Here is an 18257-nt window from a genome sequence, read left to right on the forward strand (position 1 = left end):
TGTGTACCCTTGACTCCAACTTTGGACTAGGCCGCATTCTGGCATTGTGAAGTTTCCCCTCCCCCTCAGCAGCGCCACGCACATCGAGCACTGACAGCCCCCACCTTTTTCCTCTTGCGCCTGTGCCTCCCAAGTCCCTTTCTCACGGGGGCGCTGAGACAAGATGTTGCGAACAAAGAATGCATTAATTTCATTCTTCCTCTGAGATCACTGTCCTGTGTGTGATAGGACCAAACCATGACTTGCAGTTGTTCATCCATCTCAACAAATGTGCTCCTGCACCTCTCTCCCCCACTGCTGGAAAATTACTGCTTTTTCAACCTTGTGCCCCTCTGAAGCTATTCTTTTGATGTACCAGAGGTTTAAACTCAAAGATATAGTGTCTGAATTACACTGACCAGTTAAGAGAGGGAGAACTTCAATCTCTGTTTTTTTGTTTTTCTATATCCACACAGGGTCTCTAAATAATATGCCCTGATGAAGGCGGATGTATGCTAAAGCTGAATGATCGCCGAAACGTAAAGAGCTTGGTAGGGTACCAAGCACCACGTAGGCAAAGAATTCTTTTACTGTACAAGTCCCAGACATGGGGTAACCGTGAAGCCCCAAGAAAAAAAGAAGAAAAAAGGAACTTTTTGGAACTTTAACATAGGGTTTGTTTTCACTGAACAGAGTAATCATTAGGATATATCTAAGGAGTACCCTCACATCACCAAGAATGTTCACCAAAGGATGTTCCAATAAGGGAACTATATTTAAGTTTCCTTCTTTTACAACTCATCTAGAAGATCACATGTTGAAACTTTAATTTCTGTTTGTCATGTTACTTAAATGTTTGAATTTTTTTACTTTTGTATAATGAATCATGAAGTTTAATGGTTGGTTTGAATTTTTGTTATGCACATTGAAGAATGGAATACAGTTTTTAAGAAGATTCTCAGCTGCTATGGTTCAAAATATTATTTCTTTTCTTATTTGCTAAAGAATACATGTTAACACAAGATTGTTTTCTTCTCCCTCCAACTAGCTCAATTCTACTACAACGTGGATAAATTATAGAATTCGTGGATTGAGACAACTCATAACTTACTCACAAAGCAATTATCGCGGGATTGCTCCCAAATAATTTTTTTCCAGTTTAGACTCTGCAAAGAAAGGGTGGGATACAACTTTTTTTCATGTACCAGAAGTGTGACCCTTCCTTGCTGACCACCCCAGAGTGCCTCCTAATAAAACAAGACCCCAGTCACAGTATATTCTGTCCTAAACTAACATGTGCCACTCCACCCCCTTTCTCGCTCTGATGTGCCAGACCTGTCGGCTATCAATCCCGACCCCAGCAGGTTACTTCAAGGACAAAACACCCACACCCTTCACCCCGCTAGTGACCCAAAGTGGGATAGTACAAACACACTTGCGCAATTTATAGGCCTCTAATATATACTTAAATGGTATAGTGATGATCATTATTTAATGCATGTCTAGGATAAGTGTGTAGATCCGTGTGGGGAGTGAGCGCCTTCACTATAGGATGTCTTATCACAGGGGCCGATCTTTGATTTGCAGCCCTCCGAGTCTTATGATTTCAAACGCAGTAGGGGTAGGTGTCCGCGTTACCAGAATATATGACCAATACAGAATAGGTATATGGGGGTGAGGTTGAGGTGGTGCGGGTTTAGTGTCTGGAAACCAGATGCGTTCAAAGAGAACTGGGGTCATGGTTTCAGGGGAGCGCGGCCTGGCAGGAGGGGGTTGCAGCAGGGCTTGCTTGGACATTATTGTACGAGCACATTTTGTCAGGGCTCGAGACTCGCTCTTTGCAAAAAATGTTTACGTGATTTGCCGTGTGAACAGGAGATGGGCTAAGCTGACAGGTGGTGTGGGCTGGCTGTGGGAGTCGCTCAGAGAGTGCGAAGTTCTTCAGAGGAACATTACAAATAAGGCGTTTGGAAGTAAACTAACTGTTTTCGTTAACAAACAGTAAATTACTAGACATTTCGTGCAGCATTGGTGGATGGCAGCATTTCTAATGCCACTATGGTCTGAAGGGTTATTCGCTCGCATTCCGAGTGAAGATCAGTGGCTTTGATTTTTGCTTGCGAGCTGAGCAAACCCATACATCGTACAAAGTATAAGGGTCAATTGTTTTTCGACCTTGGAAGAAATGGAGGATTCCAAAAGGAAGGAATGAATAAAGGGATGAGTGTAATACCGTCAAATATTATAAGGTTCACCATTCCAAAACTGGTCAAAGGAACATGTAAATTCATTTTATGAAAATTCGTTGATCTGATGGAGTCTCTGCGTTACGCCGAGAGAATGGAAATGCCGAATATTATGCAAGTTTTACTGTAGACGATTTTATAGACCAACGAGTCAATGTATCATTAGCCGACCGTTATTGCTGGCTTAAATTGTACTCGGTTGTTCTTTGTGGCATATTGCAATGCCACGCAAATACAACCTGTGTGTGTACTTGTCTTTGTCCCGGGCACATGGGCAGTCCAGCATCGAAATGCATGTAGTCCACAACTGGGTTCCCCAGGTTCAACAAACACCAAATTCTATGCTAATATTTAGTTAAACTGCCGTCTACATGTTCTTCAAATTGTAGCGTCGGCTTCCACATCCCAGTTAGAGCTGAGCTGAACATACTCCATAGCACTAACCTCTGAAGCAAATTGTAGACTACTTTCCACATTGTTTTCTCTGTGTTCCCATTGTTTCACGTCTGTGTTCATCATTAGTTTTCACACATTGCAGAATTAATGGGTAAAATGATAAATTATAATAAAGATCTGAGACACATTTCTGTTATGTTTTTCAAACAGCTACATCCTGCTTTTCTGCGATTGTCATCGATTCCACATACCAACTGACGTTTTTTTAACGGGCAGCTGCAGATACACTTAAATGGCTGGATCACCATGACGCTGTTTTGGGACGATTGCCACGGGCCGATATGCTCATACGTGGTGCCAGCGATAAGGAGCAACCTCATATAGTTTACAGTGGCCTGGCGCCAAGCTGATGCTGAAGCCTTGCTATTCACGATTCATCCTATGTGCTTCTTATACTCAAAAAGAAAACCATGTGACTCACGATAAACATTTGTGGATCGAGAACAAATAAAAAAATTACCCATTTGCTTGAATATGGCAATCGCCGGATGTTCTCGGAGCGTTCATTGTGAAATAAAAGTACTTTACAAATTGTACAGTTTTGCTATTTCCTTTTAAAAGTATAGTTTTATATTCAAAATTGGGACGCGCTGTGTTCTGAGATGATGTGTGTTGATATTCCGGGTTTCTCCCAGTAACGTCATGGAGATAGGCGGAGAATATCACTAGGTTTGGTGATGTCAGCCTCAGGGGCGGGGGATACAATTTAGTGCCGCCAGGGCAGTTCACCTTAGGGCGATGCGGCAATGGATAACATTAGCAGAAGATGGCCGGGCGCTGCTGCCTGATTTCGCATGTATAAAAAAGAGGAAAACTACGGTGAGGTGCATAGGAAATATTTGTAGGATTGATCAACGTATGCTTAAAAACACATGCCCGAACCCTTGGCACAATAATATTTTTGAGCGCACTATTCCTTTAACCCCTTAAGTGCCAAGGGCGAGGTATCTCGTTCTTGGGATTACCTCCAGGTTGCCAAGGACGAGATAGCTTGTCCTTTTAGGCACTGTGTTTTGTGTGATCCCTGCAAAGCAGGGATCGCACAAAATTGTAATCCAACCCCCGGGCTGTGTGAGGGGGAGGTTCCTCCTCACTGCCCGGGGACTGGATTACCTTCAGTTTCATTACGCACGCCGACATGAAATTAATTTCACCGTGGCAGCCATTTCGGGCTGCCCAGGTGAAAGAGAAGGTGAGTGCCCTTCTCCCTCTCCCTTGATCTCTGGCTGTATTTCAAGCCGGAGATCGAGGGAGGTGTTGGAAAGGGGAGATTCTCCCCTTTCCAACAACACCTTTGTGAAAGCTTTGGTGGGCAAGGATCGGGCGCAGAGCACTCGATCCACACCCAGCAATGCCCACTAGACCACCAGGGATTTGTTTTGAAAGCGGGCAGAGGTGGGGGCTGCTTACAGTAAGCAGCCCTCTTCCCCCCCGTCCCCCAAAGCATGGGGGCACATATATGGATAACCCTGGGGGCAGATGGCTGATCATCTGCCCCCAGGGAAGGGGGCAAATTGAAAATAATAATAATTAAAAAAAACAAAGGGAGATTTGGGTGGGGGGCCACTAGCCACCAGGGATTTATTTTACATAAAAGGGGGTGGACCTCTCCCCCTCACCCAAAGGGGAAATGGGGGCACCCCTTGTAGCCCTGCCTGGGGGCAGATTTCTGCCCCCAGGCAGGAGTACATGAGGTGGCCCTCCATCCAATTAGGGGGGCACCAGGAAAGCATGGGCAGGCCCCCAAAGGATGGGGCCTGCAGGTTATGGTCCCCTGGGGCAGATGGGTGCCCATCTGCCCTAGGGAATGGGCCCGAGGGGAGATAAATCATTGATGGTTTTGTGGGGAGTGCCCCCCCCCCACTAGACCACCAGGGAATTATTTTTATGGAAAGGGGTGTCCCTTACCCCCCACCCAAAATGGACGGGGGGTCATATTATGCATCCCTCCCTGGGGGCAGTTATCTGCCCACAGCGAGGGTTGATTCAGAAGCTCCCCCTTGCATTTGGTGAGGGGGGAGAGGGCCACCCCCCCTCTACATTAGAAAATTCCCCGCAGGTTTAGGATGCTCCTCAGCCCCCCTAAAGTGTAGTGTACCATTTTCAGTTTTTTTCTTTGTTTACCAAACTTTCCTTGGTGCAGATGGGTACATTGGTGTGCCAATCTGCCCCTAGGGTGCCCAAACCTTACTGCCCCATCCACTGAGGGGGCCTGTTCCACGTTTTTTGGTGGCCCTCTCCCCCCACCCAAAATGGAGTGGGGGCCATGTCGTGCAGCCCTCCCTGGGAGCAGATATCTGCTCCTATGAAGGGCCACCCGATCCCAGGGAGGAGTGCATGACAGCCCCCCTTATTTGCCCCCAGAGAGGGCTACATGAGATGCCCTGCCCCTCCATTTGGTGGGGCGGTGGGGAGGTGCACCCCCTTCACATTACAAAATTCCCCAGCGTTTTAGGGTGCCCCTCAGACCCTCCTAAAGTGCAGCCTGCCATTTTCATTTTTTTTCTTTGTTTACCAAACTTACCTTGGTGCAGATGTGCACATTGGTGTGCCAATCTGCCCCCAGAGTGCCCCAACCTTACTGCCCCACCCACTGGGTGGCCTGTCCCACATTTTTTGGTGGCCCTCTCCCCCCACCCCAAATGGAGGGGGGTGTACCTCACGCAGCCGTTCGTAGGAGGCCCAGGGAGGCCTGCATGAGGTGCCCCCCCACACATTTGTGGTGAGGGTGAAGAGCGCCACCACAAAATGTCAGACAGGCCCCTCAATGGGTGGGGCAGTAGGTTCTGGGCACCCTGGGGGAAGAATGGCACACCAATGTGCCCATCAGCGCCAAGGGGAGTTGAGTAAGCAAAGGAAAAAAGTGAAAATGGTAGATAGCATTTTAGGGGGGCTGTGGGGCACCCCAAACCACTGGGGAATTTTCTAATGGAAAGGGGTGGTGGCCCCCTCATCCCAACCACCCACAATGGAGTGGGGGGCATGTTATGCAGCCCTCCCTGGGGGCAGATATCTGCTCCTAGGAAGGGACGCCTGACCCGAGGGAGGAGTGCATGACAGGCCCCCTGCTTTATCTGCCCCCAGGGAGGGCTATATGAGATGCCCCCTCCATTTGGGGTTGGGGGAAGTAAACCCCCTTTACATTACAAAATTCGCCAGGGGTTTAGGGTGTCCCTTAGCACCCCCCGACTCCCTAAAGTGCAGCCTACCATTTTACATTTTTTTCTTTGTTTACCAAACTTCCCTTGGCACTGATGGGCCCATTGGTGTGCCAATCTGCCCCCAGGGTGCCCAAACCCTACTACCTCATCCATTGCGGAGCCTGTCCGACGTTTTGGGGTTGGTTTCTCCTCCCACCCCAAATGGAGTGTGGGGGGGGCATCTCATGCAGCCCTCCCTGGGGCCAGATTTATGCCCGTAGGAAGGGACAAATGTGTGTTTTCACTGGGGTGGGGGTGTGGGGGGGGGGGGGGTGAGGTTCAGCAGACCACAAGGGATGGCTTGCAAGGCGGGGCATGATTGGAAAGTGTGAGTGTAGATTTGTTTTTGCTGGGGTGACCGTAGGTAACACATGTTTTTTGTTTCATTTACAGCTTTTTCTATGCGAACAGCTGCAACGTTATGTGAGTACTGTTTATTATTCTATGGTTAGGCCCACTGTCAGTGGGGTGGGCAAGACTGGGGCTGGATTGTTGGTGGTGTGGGTGGGAAGGGGCTGTCTGGGCAGATATTCTGGTGGGCTGGGACACAATTGCAGGGGCAGGCCACAAATTGCCCCCCATGCCAGCAGAACATTGTTGTTTCCCTGGGAACTGATGTCTCCCATGTGGGTTGTCCGTCTGCAAGCCCAGGCTGCACCTCTGTCTGTGCTACATTACAGATGTCACCTCCGGGGAGGAATGGGGATCCTGCCGGGGTTCCCTGGAGCTGCCGCTGTGCTTAGGGGACGGTACACCCACATGGTGCATGGATGTCCAAGGCCGGGGACATGACCTCCAACCATCCTGGAGTTGCGGCTGGGCTGCATTACAGCTTTTCCCTTAGTGAGGTATTGGCACACTGCCTGAACTCCCTGGTGGGGAGAAGCTGTAATGCAGGCCAGCCAGAGCTCCAGCAAAGTTGGCGGTAATGTCCCTGGCCTTGGGCACCCTTCTCCCATGTGGGTCTTTGGCGGGGCTTGTGGGTAATTCATTCTGGGGAGATTTGCGCAAGTCATACATCTTTGGATTCCCACGTGTTTCTTCTTTTCAGAAATGCATGGGGTTCCCTGTTTTCCTTGGTGGCTTGGACACCCTAGCGCTTCAGAAAAAATCCTGAAATTCAGCTGTCGGAAAAGACTTGGGGGAAGCTGTGTTTTAGGCTTTCCCCTTTGCGCCCAGGTAGGTGCACCCACACATGTGAGGTACCGTTTTCATCGGGACACATGTGGGGACGCGGAAAGGTAGGCCATGTGTTGTTGGCGGCGTGTTTCAGTGGGTGGCCAGAGCGAAATGTTTGAATTGTGTTTATTTCCAGCCAATTTGCAGAGATATTTCCCTCTGTCCACTCACCGAAACACATCACCAACAACAGATGTCATACCTTCCTGCGTTCCCACAGGTGTCCCGACGAAAACGGTACCTCACATGTGTGGGTGCACCTACCTGGGTGCAAAAGGAAAAGGCTAACCCGCTGGTAACCCCAAGCCTTTCGGCACAGCACATTTTGTTCATGTGGGCAACCTACAGATTTGGGCCAAGGATGTCGAAACCAACAAGGAAAACAAGGAACCCTATGCATTTCCCAAAAGAGGACACCCGTGGGAATCCACAGAGGTCTGCCTTGCACGAATTGCACCAGAATGTATTAACCACAATCCCCGGCAAAGTCCAAACTTTGTTGAAAAAATAAAATATTCAGACTTTTCACTCTGCTCACCCACCGAAATACGTCTACAACGCCACATGGCCTACCTTCCCAGGTTCCCACAGGTGTCCCAATGAAAAAGGTAGCTCACATGTGTGGGTGCACCTTCCTGGACGCAAAAGGAAAAAGGCTACACCACTTGTAACCCCCCCAAAGGGTTTGGGGAGACAACCTACAGATTTGGGCCTAGGGTGTCGAAGCCAGCAAGGAAAACAGAGAACCCCATGCATTTCCCAAATGATGACACACGTGGGAATCCAGAGGTCTGACTTGGGCAAATCGCCCCAGATTTTATTACCCAGAACCCGCAGCAAAGTCCAAATTTGGGTGAAAAAACACCATTTACGCACATTTTACTCTGGTCATCCACCGAAACACGCCGCCAACAACACCTGGCCTACTTTCCCGCATCCCCACCCCATGCATTTCTGAAAAGAGGACTCCTGTGGTAATCCACAGAGGTCTGCCTTGTGCAAAACTCCCCAGTTTTTATTACCCACAATCCCCGACAAAGTGTGATATTTGATTGGGAAAAAAACAATGTGCACTTTGTTGTGGGTTCTGCGTAATAAATTCTGGGCCTATTTGCGCAAATCAGACCTCTGCGGATTCCCACGGGTGTCCTGTTTTCGGAAATGCATGGGTTTCCCTATTTTCCTTGGTGGCTTGGACACCCTAGGCCCATATCTGTATGGTGTGCTCTTCAGAAAAAATCCTGAAATTCAGCTCTCGGAAAAGACTTGGGGTTAGCCATGTTTCAGCTTTCCTCTTTGCGCCCAGGTAGGTGCACCCACACATGTAAGGTACCGTTTTCGTCGGGACACCTATGGGAACGCGGGAAGGTAGGCCATGTGTTGGCAGCGTGTTTCAGTGGGTGAGCCGAGTGAAATGTGCGACAATTGGTTTCTTTTTGCCACATTTGGGACTTTACTGGGGTTTCTGGGTAATACATTCGGGGCCGATTTGCGCAAGTCAGACATCTGCGTATTCCTACGGGTGTCCTTTTTGCGGAAATACTTGGGGTTCCCTGTTTTCCTTTGTGGCTTGGACACCATAGGCCCATATCTGTATGGTGTGCGCTTGAACAGAATTCCACAAATTTTGCTGTCCGAAAAGACTTGAGGTTAGCTGCTTTTTCGGCTTTCCCCTTGGCTCCTAAGTAGCTGCACCCACACATGTGAGGTACTGTTTTCGTTGGGACACCTGTGGGAATTTGGGAAAGTATGACATTTGTTGTGGTTGCGTGGTTTTCATAACGTTTCGACCCATTTGCCGGTGCCCTTTGTCACACAACCCTTTCATTTCCCAAATGTGCCCTACGTTTAGTCGTTGCTTTAGGCACCATACACTTTTGTAAACTGCACAAGTCGCCTACACTTGAAAAGGTCTGCCTCTGCTCTTTCAAACAATCTATGCTTGCCGTTTCTCACCACATTGGTTTTCCTGTTTTACACATGCTAATTACGTCTGTTCAGGCCGTAAGCATAAAACTCCTGTGTACCATGGCTCAATTTTTGGCTTATGGTTTTGCTTGTTTTGTGAAACACTACAAAAAATGTGTGATTTCCTAGCTGCAAGTGTCGGGGGAATGTAGCGAGGCATTGTTTTTTTCAAAATTCATAGAAGCCATTGCCGTACAAGGCCATCCATTTCCACCACATACCTTTTTTTCCGGTCATTTTCCTGTTTTTTCCCCAAACTATGGAATTTCCCCTACCTAGTTGTTGCCTGACCTGCACAAATCACCCCAGCCTAAACTTGGAATGTTGTCTACTTTTCAGAAATGTATGCCCTTCTGTCCTCCAATTTGGATTTCCTACCCTTTTCTTCCATTCCGTCCACGCATGTCCAATTGGCAAAAATGGCCAAAATCGCCTACCTTTCACAAAACGGTTGATAACCACATCAAAATATTATTTTTTTCGTTTCCACTTAACCTGTTCTCTAAAGCCATGAAATTGGGGAATTCAGCACAGCAAAACATTTGTTCCTAGCTCTTACAAGGAAAAAAAACACAGGCTTCTTTGTACATTTTTGCCGTTTTTGGTTATTTTCTCTCACCCCCTACAGCAACCTAGGATTCCTGGGTGGCATTACGATCGCTTACATGTGTGAAGAAAAGGGGCCAAATTTGGCCAAGATACTGTATGTAACAAAAAAGTTACAAGGCATTGAATGGCGACATACCGAAATCACCAAAAAAGGCCTTGGCACGTGGGGGGGGGGGACCAATGGCAGTTAAAGGGTTAATGATTCATTACAAGTTTGCTGGCGGACCTGCTGTTACCGGCACCTGATATCCTGTGCCGGCAATGGCGTCATTCCACATTCCCTGGAATGCCAAAGGACTCCATGGGGTATTTGTCAGTATTTCCAGTACCAGTAACACTGGTGCCGGAAATGCCAGCTGTTTTTTGTCAGTGGCCATGTCAACAGAGTACGCAGTTCCATGGTTATGAGCACTCTGCGTGTCCTTCACTGAAGTGCTGTTAAAAACAAACATTGGCAAAGCCAACAGTTTTGCCTTGTGTAGAAGTATTCAGCGTTTGACAGGCACTGCTATTAGTTTTCCAGGTGCTCGCACCATGTTGCACCTGCTACCATCTATGACCAGTTAATACCACTACGACAGTGCATGGCAAGTGCCTTTCCCATGCCTACACAAAAGCCCAAACTATTGGCATTGATAATGCTTGTTTACAATGCAGAGGTCTCCATGAACCCTTAATATAGCCCTGTTATTCAGTGTTATGTTCAATTTGCATTTCACCTTTGCTCAAGGAAACCATTTGAAGATTAGGATTGTGGAGGTTCTGGTTGAGCACAGAATGTGATACACAGGTGCATCAAAGACATCTCCACTACTTTGGAATAGAGATCTTTTTCTCATTTGCCCCACCCCTGTGTTTATTTGCGGTTTTAACTTATAAAAATGCTGATTACAGGCAACACCGTTTGTTTTGGAACAGCCAATGCAAGCCGGTTGGCCTAAATGATGCCCGTGCCTATATGCAGTGTGGCTGCATGGGTTAATTCTAGACGGATGTGACGTAAGTGATAATGGGACTCTCCGAGAGCACACAGATGCCACTTACAGTGCTGGAGCTTTGCATGTGCCCACTTGACTGCTTCCCGCACTCACACGCTCAAATTGTATGTTCAACACACAATATGCATACCCACACATGGGAACAGAGCCCTCCCAAAAGACATTAGTCATCATCAGAACTCTACACCTCTACAACCAACTCGCGTACCACCAGCCTCCACAATTATTTATTTATTTGACAATTATGTATTTGACAATGCATCGTAGTACCACAGGCATACAAGGCGCCCCGCTCAACAAAACGGCCTCTTTTCCCTTCACACAGAACGGAATCTGCAGAAATGATTGAATTTAAAATAAGGAATGGGAAAATGTCCGTGGGGGGTGGGCATTAGATTTCTGGCATTCGGTGGTGAAACAATGCCCTGGATCCAATCCTTGCCCATCCTGGCTGCTGACTCAGAGGCAAAGCCACACTCTGCTTGGTAGGCATTGAGCTCTTCAGACTTCAGCCACTGGCTGGGCCTTTCTACACCAAAGCTTGCATCCCCAGAAGCAGCATTAATGCACCAATGCTCTAGTTCTGAGGTCTGCAACCGTGGCTTTCCAGATGTTTTGGACTACAACTCCCATGATCCCTTACCATTTACTGTGCTGACTTGCACTGATGGGAGCTGTAGTTCAAAGCACTGGGGGAGTGTTCTATGGACTTGTGGGCGGTCAGTGAAGAGAAGATTTCATGAGGTCCATGTGTCCTGCAGTGCATGAATTTGGAAAATGGCTCCGGCAGTGGGAAGAGTTTGAAGCGTCTGGAGGAAAATGATCTAGGGGGTTCCTCACTATCGAAATAACTGACTTACGCCAGGAGGCAACCCTGAAATCGGTGTGTTACTTGTGTAAAAGCACAACAGCCGTCGCTGAAATATCAACGCTGTGTAAAGTCAGGGAGACCCTGCCTTCACCGTGTGGGCTTGATATGAAGCCCAACTGTAGACAATCTATAATGTGGACTGTGGATACTTCATCTAAATGCATCTGTAAGACTCTGGACTATTCTGGGGGTCCTTTTGTTGAAAATGCAAATTGCATGCAGAAGAGCACCATCGTTGCGTCCCCTGCGAGCAGTTTTCAACTTTTACAAAACTTAGTGCTGATTGAAAGAGTTAAAACAGGTGAATTCGCCTTAATTCCATAAAACATGTAAACACCACCTACAAACTCTGCTTTTTCGACAGCATTTACACAGGATTCCTATGGAATCCCCCCCTTTTATCAGGTCCCAAATGGAGGTGGATTCCATAGGAATCCATTCGTCTTACGCCTGCATGAAAATCTTAAACAGGTGTGAAACGAACTGCACTTGGAAGATAGAGGAGGAAAGCAATACTTGTATAACATTAAAACACATCATTCATAATTCAATCTGAATTACTTAAAATATATTATGCTTATTTACCTGCTTTTATCAACACTCAAAGCTGCACAATTTATATGCAGATACTGTGGGAAAGGGAGGGGAACAGGAAAGTCAGGGGGCGAGAAGGTCAAGTAAGCAGGAGGAGAGGGTGTAGTGGGTTAGTCCTTCTTTTATGTTGTTAGTTGTCCTGGTTTTTTGTCTTGAACATCTGGTCCCCCTAGGCCAGTGGTCTTTAAACCTTTTAGGCCTACCCCCCCCAGCAAAATGTGGGCAGGCTGGGCACCCCCAAAAATGCCAAATGGACAGTAAGTCCAAAAGGCTATGAACTATTGCGCGCCGTCACTGCGCCCTACTCCCAGTATAGTCCCTGGGCTCCCCCACCTGCTCCCATCACAGTCTCAGGGCTCCTTCATCCCACTCCTACCCCATCCCTGGGCTCTCCCCACCCCACCACAGCCCCTCAGCTTTACCCACGCTGCTCCCACCTCTTTCCCATGGCTCCCGCCCATCCTGCTGCCAGCACAATCCCATGGCCAGTGACAGCTGGTGAATTATTTTTAAGTGGCGGGCCATAAATATTTCCCCCAGATATGCCACAGCAACCAAGCGCAGTGAGGGACCCCGAACTAATCAATGAGGGTTCGGGGGGTTCTCTCCCCAGGATTTCTTTTAAATAATGGGTTGAAATGTTGCATTTTAGAGCATACTTAAAAAAATATATTGGGTAAAAAAACAAACATTTTGCAATTGGTGCTGGTGATAGATGTCCATTAAAAGGAGACCATCCCTGTCCCCTGGGCCACACAGTGCCTAAACAAATCAGCATGATTATGTGTGTATGCAAGGCTCTGGGGGGCCCATGGAGAAAGCATGGTATTTTTGACTGAACATCTATGATCGATGTCCAGTAAAAAAAAATACCATCCTTGTCCCCTGGGGTCCACAGCGCCTCGGAAGGAGAGCTGATTTTGGCAGGTGCCTTTGTTGTACATCCCTCCTCCCCTCCACCCTCCATTCGCCAAAATCAGCTCAACAGACCAAAACAAAAACACACACACACACACACCCTCTTGCCCCCAATCACTCTCTCATTCACAAAAGCACCCATCACCATACACTCACTCATAACACAAACTTACACGCATCCATACACCTATTTAAATTTAAAAAGATGAACATAAACGTACCTTTTGCCCCGGTCCTGAAGTTTCCTCCCCAGCGCTCCAGCTCCTGCATCATGAACAGGAATCTGGAAGCAAGAGTGCAGGGGCCTGCGCATGGGTGCTGAAATGCCCTGCTGCAGGCTGCTCTGTCCGTATGTCCAAGGAGGCGCAGGAGCTCCCCCCGCACATACAGACATGCAGTTCTGCAGCCAGCTTTTCCAATGAGCTATGCAAGGCTGGCAAATCAAAACACCCCCAAGCCTTGCATGGCTCTGTGAGCATGTGCGGCTGGGGAAGTGAACTGTCAAAGGGAAACAGTGTTTCCCATTGACAGTTTAGCCAGCCCAAGAGCACTCCCGCAGCTGGAAAAAGCAGCTGAGGGAGTGCTCAGTTTTTCACTGGGTTGGCTCCTCGGCTCCTCCATAATAGGTGATGGGTCCACTGGGTGGATGCCCCCTCGCCCATTATGGATGAGCTGCCAGGTTCGGACTGGTCTATAGGGCAATGCCTGAACCAAAAATGCAAAATGCTGGGGTGGGATCATTTTTTGGCCTATATGGGCCAGTTTGATGAGTTACTTAACTATGCAGCTAGTAGTTTTGACCATTGTTGCTGCATAAATATTATTTAAATATCACAATTTGTTTACATTTTAACAAAAAACACTCCCTTGGGTACTATTTAAACAGTCTGTCACCAAAGGAATGAATTGCCATTTGCAACTGTGAGGCACTATTTCATTGGTACCCGAGACAGTTTTATGCAACAGTCCGACCATGTGAACCGCCTTTGCCCATTACCTCAATTTAAAAAAAAAAAGTTTTTATTTTTTACATTTGAGACTGGGTTCCCGCGCGCTCCACAGTTTGAAAACCTCTGCCCTAGGCTCATAGAAAGCATAGCCTCTGCGAGGGACGGTTTCTGTCATGACACCCGCACCATCCCCCAGGGCAGTTGCTAGGTCTGGAAAAGACGCGGGGCTAAGCTGATGTCGGAACTGTTGGGACTGGGGGCTAGCTAGTCTTTCGGCTGTAGCTCCTGAGATTCTACCCGGGGCTACAACCAAAAGATCAGGGCCTACAGCCCCCTTAGCCCCCCCCTAGCAACGCCCCTCCCCGCACACAAACTGCCATTCTCATATCGCTCTTCCAATGAAGACTGCACACCCCTCGACTCTATCCCATCCCGGCGCCACATCACCCTTGCATCTATTACATTATTTAGTAGATGTGTAGCTTAGCGAGTCCCTCTGCATAGGACTTAGTGTTCAACCCACGCTGCTAGTAACTTCAGAAGCTTTGAAACCATATATTGCAGACACTGACTTCCAACAAAAAAAACCCTCAATTTTCTATGCACAGCGATGCTTTTCATGGAATTGAAGGAGCACGGGGCTGCTTTCTGATAGATTTAGAGATGACCTTCAAATGGGAAACTTAGGCCCTATCTGACCACCTGCGCCTCTCCAGAAATATGTCACTGGTACAACTGGCCAAATATATAAAACCAATATGGGGTGTGTGAAATAAAAGGCAGTGGGGCATTCTGGGAGGAATGCATGGATACAGGAGCTTTGTTACTGGATGGTGATGACCTGGAAAAGCTTGTAAAGGCTCAGCGGTTGTGACAGAGGAGAGGCTCAGTACAAACCGGAGTACGGGCGCTATACCCAATAAGCCACATTACAATGCATAGCACTGTATCTCTCTTCTGTTTCCCACCAGGGAGTTCATGCAACATGGAAGCAATACAAAATCCCCGTTCAAGTAACTACTTAATATAACGTCACCCCCCCTTTTCTCTCCCCTAGACCCCCATTGCCACCTCATCTCCAGGCTTGGACTGGCCTATAGGACAATACCCAAAGGGCCCAGCCCATGTTTCTAGTATTGGCCCGTTTTGTCTGTCCAGAGTCCGGGGTGCCGAGTACGTGGGTGCTCCGTGCCCCCCTCCCTCCCTCTCTCCTTTTTTCCCTCTCTCCCTCCCATTAAAGGCCAATTGTGTGAAAGTCCCTATATATTACAAATCCCTTTTTTATAATTATTTTGGCAACACCTCCCACCCAACCCCACCCCCTCCACCCCCCAGCGGGAAAAGCAAATGTCTACGCCCCCAGCCAGAGTTGGCCAGTTTCATACGTTTCTACATTAATTTTAACCAATGTAACTAAGCAAATGTGTTTTCCAATCCATGATTTAAAACTTTACCCCACAAAATCCCCTTGGGTAGTCCTCAGTCCGTCTCGATAGTAATGAATTGCAATGTGTGATTGCGGGCACTTTTTTATTGGTACCTGGCCTGATTTTTTTGCCGCAGTCCGGCCCTGCTAGTCTCTGATGGCCATTCACCTGTTCCCCTTCAGCACTCTGAGGCAGCCTAAAAATGGCAAAAGAGCTGTACAAGTAACTCCTTGTCACAGCATCATGCGCCCACCTTCTCTCTCCCCTAAAATCTCCCTCTTGCTTCCCTGTTCCTCCTTCACTCTCTCATATGCTCTGCTCCCTCTCAGTGCTCGCAGGCTGCCCCTAAGTGGCAAACACTCTGTACAAGTCATTACAAAACACCAGCATGTTCCTTCTGCCCTCTTGCCTGTAGCCTCCTTAGTCCTTGGCACGATTGGGGAGGTTGTGGTGCATGAGCAGTGCTGGTCAATGGGCCGGATCTTGCCGGCTTCGAGATCCGGCATCATATGGCTCCCTGGATTTTGGACATCGAAAACTCTTGTGCCTCACCATGGCTAAGGGAAAAGTTACTACTCCTCCCAACAGTGCTTAAAATATTTCACACCTCTGTGTGGCCAGGTGATATCAAACACCGCTGGTAAAAATTATAAGAACATCTTGGCTCCCCTCGTGGTCGGCGGAGGGCTCATAATCCTTCCACAGATAAAGGGGGGGAAATGATCTTCTAAATGGTTGACTGGATCTCCCTATGACTGGATGAAAGACCTCATCCTCCCCACAGCCAACGGAAACACCCTTTCCCTCCCTGTGAGTGGGAGAAAATTGCTACTCCTCTGTAGGCTTTTTTTAGAAGCTGCAGTCGAGGGTAAACACCCTACTCCTGCCGCCTCTGGATGGACAACCCTGGCCTCCTATTCTAGCATTATTGCCCCCAGTATCACTAGTAAGAGGGGTCGTATTGGGGTAAAGCTGGAGTATGTTAGAGCAGCATCTACTGGTACCAGTCCTTTGCACTTAGAAATCATGCATCAATTCTGTTCATGTCGGTAAGATACCCGCATTGGAGTTTTGTCTTCAAATCTGTTGGTCACTGCATTTACTCTGCAATCATTATTATCATTTGGTTTGTTTGTCCAAAACTGCTGGTAAGGTATAGTTTTCTCCATATTCGATCTGGTAATGTTCGTAACGCCATTGACACCTTTAATCGACAAAGCTAGGCTGTGCATCTGAAGTTACCACAATTGTCGGATTTTGTGTTCATTTCGGTAATGAGAATCCTAGTTTGATTTTTATGACTGTATTGATTGATATTTAGGAGGTATTTGTCACAATAAAAGTTGTGGGTGAAGGAGATTTGTGTGTTTATGAGATATTGTGATTTTATCTTTGGAGATAGTTCAGGAGGTTTTTTAAAACTTTTGGTTGTAATTGTGTGGTGCATAGCAACGGCTGTCATTGGAGCTTTTTTTTGTTTAAAACTACTTTGCGTCATACCTCTGTTGTGCAGCTTAATCCTTGGGAAAATGTGGCCAGTTCATGTATAGCACAATTTGTGGTTTGTCAATGATACCGCAGGGGCTGGAAGGCACAATGTGTCATTAACTACTAATGGGTAAATTGATTTGCAATGCCTGATGATCTGGTCCTGAAATTGTAGAGCTTGGACATTCCAGTTCCTGTCTTACATTGTCAAAAATGATTTGGAAGCCAACACTACAATACACACCAATGTCATCCCGTGTGTAAATTGTTACTCTTCCATGTGATTGGAAGTTATTGAGGTGGTGTAATGATCACGTCTAGAGTTTTGTGATCTGTGTTCAGTAAAATCCTGTGAGAGGTAACTGCGCAATGAAGAAATTCATAACACACTCAATTTCTTTTCGAAAGGTTGCCCCAGTGCTTGACCAGGCCAAGTGTACTTTCGACACCATGCTGAATTCCTTAAGATTCCTATGCGGAATTCCCTAAGATTCCTCAAGATTTCTACACCTTGTGGAATTCCCTAAATTTCCTTAAGATTTCTACACAATGCTGAATTCCTTAAGCTTTTTAGAGTCAGCCACATTATAAGTTTGCCGGTCCGTTAACAACGGTACCAGTAAGCTACCGGTACCGTTGTTACCGGACCGGCAAACTACGAGTTCTACTCGCAGGTGCATTCCCGCCCGCCAGATCTGACCAGGCGGGTGTACCAGCTCCCATGAGCAGAGCATGTCGGATGCACCGGCACCATTCTGAATGGTGCCGGTGGATTTGACCTTCCCATGGGGCTCAATAGGAATGGGGAGCATTTTTCCCCCTGCCCGCGAATGGGCAATTACCGGGTCCGACAAGGCCGTAATGACCCAGTAACTGCCCATTCACCGGTGCAGAAAAAAATGGCAAGTTCGGCGGCAGCCTGCCAGTTTTACTGGCAAGGCTACTGCCAAACTTGTAATGAGGCTCAATTGACTGCATACATGTAAAATAGTCCTGCCCCCACACTTCACCTCCTGCCCACAAACAAATGTTAAGAAGCAGGAAATGTGTGTACGCTGTGAGCATGAGGATGAAATGTTTGGCACAACTAATCATTACCCAAAGTAATGCCACCTTCCTTGACTCAGTACATGACTTGCTCCTCCTGAGAAGTAATTTCATCATTGATTTGAGGACATCAATATGACAGCAAATACATTCCTTGGAAAATATACAATTTCTGAATCATTGCATTAGGTGGTTCTAATTTTTTGGACGGTGCATTCGTATTGGCAAATATGGGATCTCTGCTACTTTCCAGTGCTCTATAGTCTCTTTGGCATACCCTGTATAATGTTTTAGCTATTTGCAGGCTGATCCACTGGCTTATGGTAG

Source organism: Ambystoma mexicanum, chromosome 12 (assembly GCF_040938575.1).
Source record: "Ambystoma mexicanum isolate Mex_15411 chromosome 12, UKY_AmexF1_1, whole genome shotgun sequence".
NCBI classification, from domain to species: domain Eukaryota; kingdom Metazoa; phylum Chordata; class Amphibia; order Caudata; family Ambystomatidae; genus Ambystoma; species Ambystoma mexicanum.